The sequence below is a fragment of the Mus caroli genome, chromosome 6 (assembly GCF_900094665.2).
Source record: "Mus caroli chromosome 6, CAROLI_EIJ_v1.1, whole genome shotgun sequence".
Taxonomy (NCBI): Eukaryota; Metazoa; Chordata; class Mammalia; order Rodentia; family Muridae; genus Mus; species Mus caroli.
The window spans coordinates 77,523,703-77,537,621 of NC_034575.1; positions in this window are offsets into that span (position 1 = coordinate 77,523,703).

A 13,919-nucleotide genomic window follows, 5' to 3' on the forward strand; every position below is an offset into this window, starting at 1 on the left:
TGCTTCTGCACTTGGGCGTATTTGAGGACCACCAGGACAGAATGAAAGAAATGAAGCTTATCCTGATGTGTGAATTTGCAGGACCTCTGCCTCTACCGGCTTGAGTGCCTGGAAAAAAATAGAGAGTTTGCAGTGAAACAGTTCTCTTTTATTGTGGTTAGCATGGGCTATATAAATCTTAGGGAGGGGGTTTTAAGCGTGAGTATATATTATTGGCTGGTAAATAGATGCTAGGAATGATTTGCCTTGTGTGAAGATGAATTCCAGGTGCTTAACATTTAACAGGTAAGATAAGATTTCCTGAAGAAGAACACCAAGATTTAAAACAACAGAAAAGAGGAGAACTTTTTACTGATGAAAGTATGGATAGGATTTAAACTAGAGAAAGTTGAGTCTTAGAAAGGTTATGGAAGGAACATGGAAATAAATACTAAGAAGTCAACTTCTGGCTTTTAGGAATGTGGAGCTTAAGAATCTCAAAGATATCCCTGTTAAAAATATCAGTGTTCTACAGCTCTGAAGAGGAGGTACTCAGAAAGGTTTCTGTAAATCACAAATGAGGCTTCAAGATTTAAATCTGGAAATGTGTTATTGCTTTGTCTTGATTTGATTAACTGTACTCTATGGGAAGCAATTTAAGGGAGTAAATATTATTTTGGCTCATAGTTTAAGGAGGTATAGTCTATCATAGTGGAGAAGGTTCGGCAGCAAGAGTGTGACATGGCTGAGATATCTTGCATCCATGTAAGAATCCAGTGAGAATTCTGCAGGCTCCAACAGGCAAGAGAATGCCTTCCAGCACTCAGGTTTCAGACTTAAAGAAGCATAGGAAATTAAGGCCTGTTGTTAACAAGACAACAGTCTCTATTCCTGGTTTCCATAATGCACTTACTCTAAAATTCTCTGGATTTTCATTGAGCCACTCCAGCCACTTGCAGAAAGACAGAATTACCATAGTTCTTGACCCTTTTTCTATATAGAATCTCATTGCCCATAGAAAGCCCAGTGCTTGGCAGAGTTGTCTTTATAGCTGTGTGTCTAGTGGAGGGAAGTAATCCAGAACCAAGTGAAACAGAACAGGAGCATGAGCAGCCAACACGTGAAAACCTCCACCCATGTAGCCACTGAGGTTAAGCAAACCAGCAGACCATAGTCCTTCACCACAGGCCAAGGAACAGAATAAATATAGGCAAGGTTGGCTCCTCTTGCAATAGAATTCTAGAATAAGAGGTATACAATGCCTTAAAGTTGTCAGCATGAGATGAAGATGCTGAAAGTGATGCCCAAGCATCCAAGGCAAAATAGAAAGGCCTCCTGTCTTACTGACTAACACCAATTAGCATGGAGTATGTTTAGTGAGCATAGTGTCTTATTTTATTTTCCCGTTGTTGCAATTAAATACTCTGACAAAAGCAACTTAAGGGAGAAAAGGTTTATTTGTCCCTCAGTCCCAAGTTACATTGTTTCATTAAGAGAAACTCGAGGTGGGTAGGGTTTGAGGTTACTAAGCACATTCCACCCTAACTAAATGTAACTAAATGTATGCTTACCACTGCCCAGCTCCCTTGCTCCTTTTAGGTCAGGGTTCAGTCCATGAAATGGCACCACACAAATTCAGGGAATACCTTCCTTAACACAAGGAAGAAAATCCCCCAAGGGCCTGGAAAAATGGTTCAGCAGTTAAGTGTGTTTACTGTTTTGTTTTGGTTTGGTTTTTTTTTTTTTTTTTTTTTTTTTTTTTTTTTTTTTTTTTTTTTTTTTTTTTTTTTTAGGACCAGAGTGTTGTTCTCAGCACACATCACACATCTCAGAGACAACTAACAATAGCCTGTAAGTCTAACTCTAGGGGAAGAGATTCCCTCTTCAGGACTCCATAATTACCTATTCACCAGTGAGCACACCCATAGGCAGAGAGAAAGAGAGAGACAGAGAGAGAGAGAGAGAGAGAGAGAGAGAGAGAGAGAGAGAGAGAGAGAGAGAGAGAGAAGGCCTACCAGCCAACCTAGACAATTTCTTACTCAGACTCTTTCACTAAGACCCCTTCACTAAGATCACCCTCCCAAGTGATTCTAGATTTGTCACATTGACAATTAAAACTAGTGATGACTTACAGGAATTTAAATTGTGTGGTATGACATATTTCAGGATGCCCCACGTCCTCTGGCATACATTACATTTCTCTAACCTAAGTCTGTGAAATCACTGGAGAGAGGACATGCTGTGTGTCAGTAGAAAATCATGCCTGAAACTATGTAAACGGTTTCTAAACCTTTAAATCCCTGAGGAGTCTTCTCCCTCTGTTCCTTCGATGAGGATAAAGCGAGACCTAGGAATCCATGTGATGCTGATACTGATGGACTTGTGGCCATCCTGTAGGAAACATGGCTCTATATTCCAACCAAGGGTGAGAGTGAGGTTGCCCCAAGTAGCACTGTTCTGACAGTGAGATATGACGGGCTGGGCTGCTATCCGGGGAGATAATGTAAAAAGAGATTGAGCTGCCAAGAAAAGTTCATACCATATAGCTAAATCCACCACACTGATTCTGCAGAAGTCAGGAAGGGCAGGGTATAACTTCCAGAAGGATTTTCTACTGCAAGTAGATTTGAAAACTTAGAGTCAAATGGAGGCCAGTATTTATTGTTTATGTAGCATCTGACCTTCCGAGCCACCTCTGCTATGAATTAAGAACAAGACAGCAGCTCTCCCTAGCCCCTCTGCCCTGTGCCCAGCCTTCAGGAATGCTTTCAGGTTAAAAACCAAAGAACAAATCCGCAGAGAGGAGACAGGGACCAGCTGAGATTTATTTCAGTGTGTTAGCGTGACATAAGCATGGGTGAAGGCCAGATATGGATTGGTGACTCACCGCATTTACATGCAGCCTGTGTAAAATGTTTTCATTTCCGCATCATGGAAGCAGATCTGAAATCCTTCACTCAAATGGTGGAATTTAATTTCTTTCAGCAAAAAAGTGACTGACCTCCTAGAACAGATTTTGCAAAAGTCCTCACTTCGACTTCTGCTTAGCTTTCAAATATAGTTTAAATACTTTTTTAAAAAATATAATTCCTAAATTAGGGGAAGGAAAAAAAGAACCAAAATATTGATTTTTACCTCTAGGTAATTCTGTCTCTGCCTGCATTGTTTTTAAATAAAAATGAATTAAAGTTGGTTAATCTTTAATACTACATAATCCTTTCAAAATAGACTAGATATTGCATAGCCTTTGAAAAAGCCCTGGTTCTGCAGGCTGAATGTCTCCACTTTAGGGAGTCAAAGAGATAAGCAGAGTCTATCTGCCTGAAGCCAACCATTCACTCATGAAGTATTCATTTCCCATGGGAGTCTTATCATTTCCTTAAAGGTATTTAGTGATTGTGTGTGTATGCATTCGTGTGTGTGTGTGTGTGTGTGTGTGTGTACAAGACAGAGGACAACACTGACATTTTTCATTTTCCATCATTTTTTAAAACTTGAGACAGGATCTTTCCCTGCAACTTGGGGCTGATAGATTGGTCCTCACTGGATGGACAGTAAGCCTCAGGGATCCTCCCATGTCAGCCTCCCCAGTGGTGCTATTGCAGTGCATGTCAGCATGTCCAGCTGGTTTGTTTGTTTGTTTGTTTTCCATTAAAGGAACTGTTATTGTATTATTTTATTCTTTTCTTATTATTTTATTTAATCTTTTTTTACACTCCAGATTTTATACCCCTCTCAGTCCACCCTCTAACTGTTCCCCATTCCATATCTCCACCCTCCCACCCCACCAGACCTCTAAACTCCCTGGGGCCTCCAGTCTCTTGAGGATTAGGTGCATCTACCCAGCAGTCCTCTGCTATATATGTGTGTTGCAGGTCTCATATTACTTGGTGTATGCTGCCTGGTTGGTAGTCCAGTATCTGAGAGATCTTGGGGGTCCAGGTTAATTGAGACTGCTGGTCCTCCTACAGGGTCGCCCTCCTCCTCAGCGTCTTCCAGTTTTTCTCTGATTCAACCACAAGATTCAGTAGCTTCTGTCCATTTGTTGAGTGTAAATAGCTACATCTAATTCTTTCAGATGCTTCTTCCCTCTCCCAACTGTAGGGTATTTCATCTAAGGACCTTTGAGTCCGGAGAGTCTCTCACCTTCCAGGTCTCTGGTACATTCTGGAGGGTCCCTCTACCTCCGACCTGCCTGTTTCCATTCTTTCTGCTGGCCTTCAGGCATCCAGTCCTCTCCCACCACCTGATCATGTTCTTGAATGGCTGATAAGCACCTAAAGAAATGTTAAAAGTCCTTAGTGATCAGAAAAATGCAAATCAAAATGACCCCAAGATTCCACCTTACACTAGTCAGAATGCAAGGGACAAAACCTCAGGTGACAGCACATGTTGAAGAGGATATGGAAAAAGAGGAACACTCCTCCATTGATGGTGGGATTGCAAACTGGTACAATCACTCTGGAAATCAATCTGGAGGTTCCTTAGAAAATTGGAAATAGATCTACTTGAAGACCCAGCTATACCACTCTTGAGAATATACCCAAAAGATGCCCTACCATGCCACAGGGGCACATATTCCACTATGTTTATAGTGCCCTTGTGTATGATAGCCAGAAGCTGGAAACATCCCATATGTCCCACAACAGAAAGATGGATAAAGAAGTGTGATTCATCTACTCAATTGAATGCTACTCAGCTATTAAGAATGAGGACATCCTGAGTTTTGCAGGCAAATGGATGGAACTAGAAAATATCCTGAGTGAGGTAACTAAGACCCAAAAGGACATGCATGGTATTTACTCACTAATAAATGGATACTAACCAAAAAAGGGTACAGAATACTCAAGACACAGTCCAGAGAACTAAAAAAGGTCAACAAGCTGAAGTGCCCAAGTGAGGATGCCTCAGTCCCACTTGGGATGGAGAAGAAAGCAATCACAAGGGGGTAGGGAGGGAGGAAGGGACCTGGGTCGGAAAGGGAACATGTCCAGCTTTTTAATGTGCTTTCTGAGAATGGAACTTAGGTACTTACTCTTGCAAAACAAGAACTTTCTGACTGATTATATTCCAGCCCCTCTACAAACTTTATTATAAAAACATTGTATGGCTGCCAGAGTTTTTGATCCAATATTGCTTTTTCATGTTCATGATCAAGATCAAATCAGGTAGTAGAGATATTCTCCTGACCATGGAGAGAATCTAGAGACTCATATCTATCTTAACTATATACAGTGAAGATTCCAAAGCAAATGAAGACCCATGAATCCAAGATTCTCATCATAGTATCTACATGATCAAAATGCAAATTCATGTAACACATGTGTGAAAAATATTTATGAAGTCATTGTTTTTTCCTGGATTGAGATATATCAGTGAGACCAGTGTGGCCATATGACTTTTGTAAACCATATTCCCCTTTCATCATCTTCAATTTTTCCTTCAAGAAAAGTTGAGAGACTTGAGGTAGATTTTTATCAGAAGGGCAGTCTAGATCTAAGCTCCAACAAGGACCTTGTAAGTCTTGGGACTTAGTAGTAAGGGTATGTTAACAGGCACTGGTGCCTGTTTAATGATGGCCTTCAATGGACAAGAATAATCCCAGCAGAATCTACAATGTGTGCATGATGCCCCATAATTACAAGTCACTTACCAGCATTGTTTTAATCTGGATAATGAAAAAGGACACAGAGCCAATTACAGTGGAAACTCCCTTTTCATCTTGTTGTATGACTTTTAGTCAAGAATAAATTAAGAAATTACTGTCATTAAGATAAAATAAGTTTCCCTGGAAGACAGGAAAGGAATTATTTGGCAAGTGAGGGGTGGAATACAGATGTCCCTAAGCTAAATATTGACAGCAGGTAGGTCTAAGAAAAGAAAGAACTGATTTCATTTCTTGTGGAAATCAGTGTGCTGAGATGTTATCAATGAATAATCTGAACACAGCTCCCACATGTTTAAACAAACCTTGAAAAGATGCTTAAGGACTTTCTTGGCAGTTTTGATGGAAAATGAAAGAGGCTTATAAGGTGTATGTCAATCATCACTATTAAAAAATAGTCTCAAGAACCTCACTGAATGTAGGGAAAGTTTATCCTCTACTTCATTTTTAAACTTAATTGCACAAGTATTTCAAGTTTGCTGAAATATAAATAGTAGACTTCAGCCTGGGAAAAGATAGGCTAACTAAGATTGTCACCCCACCCTCAGTTCCTCTAAACCCCCAGTTTTATACCCAACTCTGTAGCAGAATACCAGCTGCAATCTTCCCTTCATCTCCGACCTCATCTCCAGTAGATCACCTCGATTTTCTCCTCCAACATTCCTTTCCCCTTTTAATTTCATGATCCCAGACTCCAATACCAGTAGCCACTGCCTGGGAACACCTCTCAAACCAAAATTCTGGAAAATCAAAGGTACCATGAAAAGACAAAATCTATGAGTAAAAGGGATAGAGGGAGGAGAAGAAACACAGATCAAAGGAGCAGAAAACATTTTCAACCACACCACAGAGAAAAATTTCCCTAAGCTAAAGAAGGACAACCCAGATGTCTCCCAACAGAGGAATGAATATAGAAAATGTGGTACATTTGCACAATGGAGTACTACTCAGCTATTAAAAACAATGATTTTATGAAATTTGCAGGCAAATGGATAGAACTTGAAAATACCATCCTGACTGAGGTAACCCAGTCACAAAAGAACACACATGGTATGTACTCATCGGTAAGTGGATATTAGCCAAAGAGAAGCTTGGAATACCCACAGTACAACTCACAGACCATATGAAACCCAAGAAGAAAGAAGATCACACCAAAATGTGAATGTTACAGTACTACTCAGTATGGGGAAGAGAATGATGTCAGATAAGTAGAGGGAGAGGGGGAGCTGGGAGGGAGAGATAAGGGAGAGAGAAAAGGGGGGTGCATTTCAGATATGGGAGAATATGGAGGAGGAGTACAGAGGGTCAGAAATTAGAATGTAGGTGGGTAGCAGTGGGAGAGGGGGAACTGGGGACAGCCACTAGAAAGTTCCAGATGCCAGGGAACCAAGAGATTCCCATGAACTAACAGGGAGGACTTTAGCTGAAATACCCAACAAAGGAGAGAGAATCTGTAGAAACCATATGCAGTAGATAGGCCACCCTCCTACCTCAAAAATATTAATCCAGAATTCCTCCTGTCAAAAGAAAATGCAGGGACCAAGAGTAGAGCAGAAAAGGCCATCCAGAGACTGCCCGACCTAGGCATCCATCCCATCTGCTGACACCAAACCCAGACACTATCCCTGATGCCAAGAAGTGTTTACTGACAGGAGCCTGGCATAGTTGTCCCCAGAGAGGCTCTGCCAGAGCCAGACCAATACAGATGCAGATGTACACAGCCCATCATTAGACTGAGTGCAAGGACCCCAATGGAGAAGTTAGGACAAGGACTGTAGGAGCTGAAGGGGTTTGCAACCTCATGGGAAGAACAACAATATCAACCAACCAGACCCTCCAAAGCTTCCAGGGAATAAACTACCAACCAAAGGGTACATATGGATCATCCCATGGCTCCAGCTGAATATGTAGCAGAGGATTGCCTTATCTGGCATCACTGGGAGGGGAGGTCCTTGATCCTATGGAAGCTTGATGACCCAGGAACACTAGGCTGCTGAGGCAGGAGTGGGTGGACAGGTAGGGGAGTACCCACATAGAGGCAAGGGGGAGGGAGAAGGGAGAAGGGAGAAGGGGATAAGGGAATTGTGGAAGGGAAACTGGGAAGGGGGATAGCATTTGAAATGTAAATAAATAAAAACAATAAAAATAAATAAATAAAAAATTTTAAAACGGGAGATGTCTATAAAGAAGCATGCAGAACGCCAAATAGACTGGACCAGAAAAGAGAGTACCCGTGACCCATTCAAAACACTAAACAAAGAGAGAATGTTAAAAGCTACAAGAGAAAAAAAAGCAAATAACAGAGGCAGGCAAACATATGAGAATTACATATGACTTCTCAGTGAAGTCTCTGAAAGCCAGAAGAGCATATACAGACGTGCTGCAGACTACAAGAGACCACAGATTCCAGACGAGACTACTATATGCAATCATAATAAATGGAGAAAATAAGACACACCTCGATAAGACAAAATTAAGTAATAGCTATCTAAAAAATCTATCCCTTCAGAAGGCATTGGAAAGAAAATATCAACCTAAATAGGTTATCTACACCCTATAAAAACCAAGGAACAAGTAATCCCAGACTAGCAAATCAAAGGAGGGACACACACAAACACACACACATGCACACACACACACACACACGGCCACCATCACCACTACAACAACAAAGATATCAATGATAGATACCAGCTTGGTGTAAAAGGATGGGAAAATATTCAAAGCAAAGAAACTAAGAAGCAAGCTAGGGTAGCCATTAATATTTTTAAAATATATGCTTTGAACCAAAACTAATCAGAAATGATTGATAAGGATACTAGTTTACTCATCAAAGGAAAATCCACCGAGAAGATACTGTAGTCCCTTTTCCCCCTTTTATTGAAATAGATTCTTTTATCATACAATTTATCCTGATTAGTTTCCCCCTCTCTACTCCACCTAGTTCCTCATCACCTTCCCTCACATCTGGATCCACTCCCATTTTATCTCTCCTTAGAAAATAATGACCTTCTAAAAGATAACAACAAAAATATAATAATAATAATAATAAAGATAAAACAAAAACTATCGCATCAAATTTGGACAAGACAAATGAACAGAAGAAATAGAACCTAAAAGAGAAACTCACTCCCATACTCCAGAGCCCCATAAAAATACTAAACTGAAAACTACAATATACACTCAGCACTAGTAGCAGACACATCCTGGTGATAGACTTGCTGTTTCAGTCCCTGTGAGTTCATATGAGCTGTGCTCTGCTGATCCAGGGAAAGTTGTTTTCCTACTATCTTCTTTCCCTTACTTTCCCTACTTTCCCTTACAAAAGACACTAGAACATAGGAGTGAAGTTCTATGAAGGCATCATCTTGACAGCTCCATGCTAAATGAGTTTTGTGACTATTGACTTTATTAATGGGGACTTGGCTCTCAACTTGTTGAGAGCAACTTATTCCTGATTGCTTTGGCAACATTCCTGATTGTTTGCAGAACTTGTAGGGACCTCTTTGGCCAACAACACATTGGATATAACCCACTTGTAGTTCTGGAAGTTTCACTTGGTGATAAGAGATGTCCAGTTGGGACTCTGTCACCCCTATTATTTGGAGAATTCATTAGGAATTCATGCTAATACACCTCAAATTATTCCACAAAATAAAAACAGAAGGAACATTGCCCAGTTGATTTCATGAGATCAGAGTTACCCTGATACTCAAACCACAAAATGATCCAACAAAGAAAGATAATGACAGGGGGCTAGTGAGATGGCTCAGTGGGTAAGAGCACCCGACTGCTCTTCCGAAGGTCCAGAGTTCAAATCCCAGCAACCACATGGTGGCTCACAACCATCCGTAACGAGATCTGGCGCCCTCTTCTGGAGTGTCTGAAGACAGCTACAGTGTACTTACATATAATAAATAAATAAATCTTTAAAAAAAAAAAGAAAGATAATGACAGAGCAATGAACCTCTATGAATGTTCTTTTATGATGATAGATGCAAAAGTTCTCAATAAATACATGGGAACCAAATCCAAGAAAATAGCAGAATCATCCACCATGATAAAGTAAGATGCCAAGAACGTTTAACATACTTAAATAAATGTGTAATCTACCATATAAACAAACTGAAAGACAAAAACCATATGGTCATCTCATTGCATGCAGAAAAGGCCTTTGACAAAAATCCAACACCCAATCATGATTAAAGCAGAAAGTCCTCGAAAATAAAAAAAAAAAAAAAGTAGAAAGTTAATTGAACAACTTTGCTAAAACAAAGGAGGCTAGTCTTTCAAAATTCATGCTTCACAGATAAGTCTGTCAGATATTCTGAGACTAATGGCCAAAGATTGGAGTCCTCACTGATACAGAAGAACCTTGGATGACTAGCCAGGTAGCTAGCAGTCTCTGTCATTTCTGTAGTTTTGGAAGCTGCTTGCTTTGTACTTCCTCTTTCCTTAGGCACTATTTATCCTTCTGTTTGGTCAGGATATTTATCAGGTCTCTGATTGCATTAAAGACTAGGTAGTTATAGTCTTAAAGTTTTCCTAATTAAAGATTAAAGACATAAAACCTTAAGATAAGATCTAAGAAACTGGAGTCTAAAAAGTTGTTTTTAGATTGATAAATGCAAGTTATGAAAAGAAGGTGATTTATGTACAGAACTTTGGATTCACTAAGATAGATAGATAATGGAGTACATTATCCAAATTTCCCAAATACAGTTGGTCTGGACAAAATTCTTACTTGATCATTTTCATATTTATTATTATTGTATATAATTGATTCGTGTTCGAGTTAAAAAAATTTTTTGAATGTAGCAAGAATTTTAGTTTCTTTAAAAACTGTTATGTTATGTGATAAAGATTTTGTTTTAATCTCATGTGTGAGCTATGGAGCTGCTTCAGATTGTCCTTAGCCACTAACTATCATTTCTCTCCAGCTCTAGGAGGGGTATGATTTTTGCCAGCTGCAGATAGTCTATATTTGAAATTCTGGAGCCCCTTGAGATGGCATAAGCATGAGAGCTCCAAGAGTATCTGGTAGTTGCTGCTGCTGATCCCCACTGCTGCTGGTTTCTGCCCTTAGGTTTGCTGCTTTTGCTATTGCTGGATTGCTGAGTTGCTGCATTGTTGGATTTCTGGATTGCTGTCTCTGGATGCTGTTCAGAGATATCCTAATGACAAAGATAATGCTTACCCCCAGGAGCTCCATGCCCCTAATCAGCAGGAAGTGGTTTAAAGAGATCTGTGTCCCTTTTCCCCTCTAAACTTATTTCTTGCCTACATAGTATTGGGGTCTTGGAAGGAATTGAGGTAGAGAAGGATGGTAGATATAAAAACTCAATAAAGTAGCTCAAAAGCTACTACTACACAAGGTGGTCTGCTTTGAACTCTACAAATTTCTCAAGTCACCATCCCATTATTTCAATCCATTTCTACCTCTGACTCCTTAACTTTTTGGTTATGTTTTTAAATTGAATTTGTAAAGAAAAAATGCAGTATCATAGATAATCTGGAAGGACAATATCCAGCTGTTGACTGTTCTAGTAAATCAACATAGTCTATTTATAAAGGTTCGGAATTTAGACTTCAGTGCTTTAAATTATTCTATTTTTAAGTGACGGATTAGAGCTCTTAACTTTATTATTCCCCAAACGCTATTACAAAGCAGCTTAAAATATTTGCATAGAAAAATACTTTACTCTCATTCTCTAAAATACCTCCTTCTCAGTACACATAGGGGTAGTTTTATACGTGGACAGTAACCCAGAATGATACCATAGCAAGATCCTTTCACAACACCAAAGCCTGCACTTCATACACCCAGGCATGCACTTACACACAGAGAAACAGGGATGGTTCCTGTTCTGCTCAACAATCTAGATGGTGTGTAAGTGGAGCAACTGAAGGACAAGCAGTCAGAGAAGAAAGGACAGAGCCATAATTGTGTAAAGTGTATGAGGAAGATGAGTGTGAGTGCCTAGCCTCAAAGCAGACAGAAAGGTAAACACTGGTCCTACAGAAGTTCAAGTGTTCCCAGGATCAGCTCTGCCCTTTATGCTGTAACCCAAAGATGTCTGTGTAAGTATCAGTACTATGGAAGTATAAGTGTTCTCGTCATAAGCTCTGCCCATTCTCAAAGTCAGAGACTGCCTTCTGCTGACCCTCTATGGGTAGTTCCTTATTACTGTCCCTCTGCCTCATAATTGGCAAAAAATTTACCCCAGATTTTGAGACTGGGCTCTCAGTCTTTGTTCATCTCTTGCTACTAGACAAGCTTTTTTGCCCCTGTTACTTCAGGCATATTTTAATGAGGATTTCAGAACAATTCCACTCATGGTGCCCTTGAGAGTTTGTTTTGAATTATCAATATAATGAAAAATAATCTCAATCAAGAGATCATACATGCTTTTTAGAAATGAAGGTAAAAGCATGATTCCAAAAAGCAAACAAAAAAAAGAAAAAAACAAAAAAAGGAAAAGGAATAATAATAAAAAAGAGTTGTCAATCAGTGAAGGGATGCTATGTCTACCAGAATGCGGAAACTCCATTTATCTACGTGTAATTGATAGAATATTCTCTAGCATTTTTAATCACTTATTATATGTTGAAAATGGTCCCGACAAATCTAAAGTCACCTGTACTTGTAATTGGAAGGTTTTAAAATAGCTGATGAAATTTACCTTGAGCATAGCATGTTACAGCATTAAACCACTCCCAACGCTTTCTTGGAGTGCAATAATAAGCACAGCAAAGTGGGAGGAATACACTTTCATTTGATAGATTCAAAATGTCAACCTGATACCAACATTTTGGATTATTTTTGCAATTACATAGGCCTTCAGGCTCACCACAGGAAACCAAATAACACTCCCCTACTTTCTTAACTCATACAATAAGAACAAAGTTGGATATGAGTTGAAATATTAATGGCTGACTGAAAGAGGAATAGGAAATATATTAAACTAAAACATGAATGAATATATAGTTTCTGAATTCAGAAATCTTTCTAAATACACAAATCAAAATGCTGTTAGTAATTCTATATAAATGATGACTGCAGCTTAAAATAGAAAGAAAAATAGAGAACTAGGTAAATTAGAGCATTTTTGTAAAAGCATACTTTAACACAGCTCCCTGGGTGGTCTTCGGCTGGTCCGGGACCACATTTCTATCCTTACAATCCTCAGAAGTGAATGCAGGGATGCAGAAGAGGACAAGGGCTACAGAAAAGTAGTACAGACCTTGCCTTTTCATTGTTAATTGTTTTATGTTTTATTTACTTATTTTGTCTATGTTTTGGCAAGGGAAGATGATCATTCCCTGGCACATAGAAGTCAGAGAACAACTTCAATAGTTGACTCTTTCCTTCCACCATGGGGGGTATCAGGAATCAAAACAGAGTCATCAGGTTTTGTGGCAAAGTGCCTTTAGCCACCAAGGTATCTTTCAGGCCCTAAGTGCTCTAACCTAGAAATCTATATGCCTCTGTTGATGAAAACTGGACACAGTGTTTTCTTAGGCTTCTTAGCTGCATTACAAGTAGGACTTGAACAAAAGAGATTCTATCAGCCCTGATAGCTTTCTGAGCCATGAGAGACTGGTTTTATTTTTTGTTCTTTGTTTTTGTTTTACTTTTTAATTGATCCAGACTCCTAGTGCCCCTTTCTTTAAGTAATAAATAAGATTGCTTCACTTAGCATGTGATGGCTCTGTCTCATTGTCTCATGCAAGAGACAGATACTAAACCTAGTGATATAGCCATTCCTGTGGTTGGCATATAAATGACTCCTAGCATCCTCCACACAGTGCTAGTTTTCCCCCATGATGTGTAACCAATGCACATGAGTTGTATGTTCTGCACACATGACAAACACATGCTTCTGAGTCATTTATTTAAAAGGATCATATGAAAAGTAAAGATTAACATTCCATTGCTAAAACAGGAATGACGCAAAAAAATCTGCATGTAATAATTAAAATGTATCAGATAATCAAATCCTATTTTTTTAATTAGATATTTTCTTCATTTACATTTCAAATGCTATCCCGGAAGTTCCCTGTAACCCCCCTCTCTGCTCCCCTAACCACCCACTCCCACTCCTTGGCCCTGGCGTTTCCCTGTACTGGGGCATATAAAGTTTGCAAGACCAAGGGGCCTCTCTTCCCAATGATGGCTGACTAGGCCATCTTCTGCTACATATGCAGCTAGAGACATGAGCTCTGGGAGTACTGGTTAGTTCATATTGTTGTTCCACCTATCGGGTTGCAGACC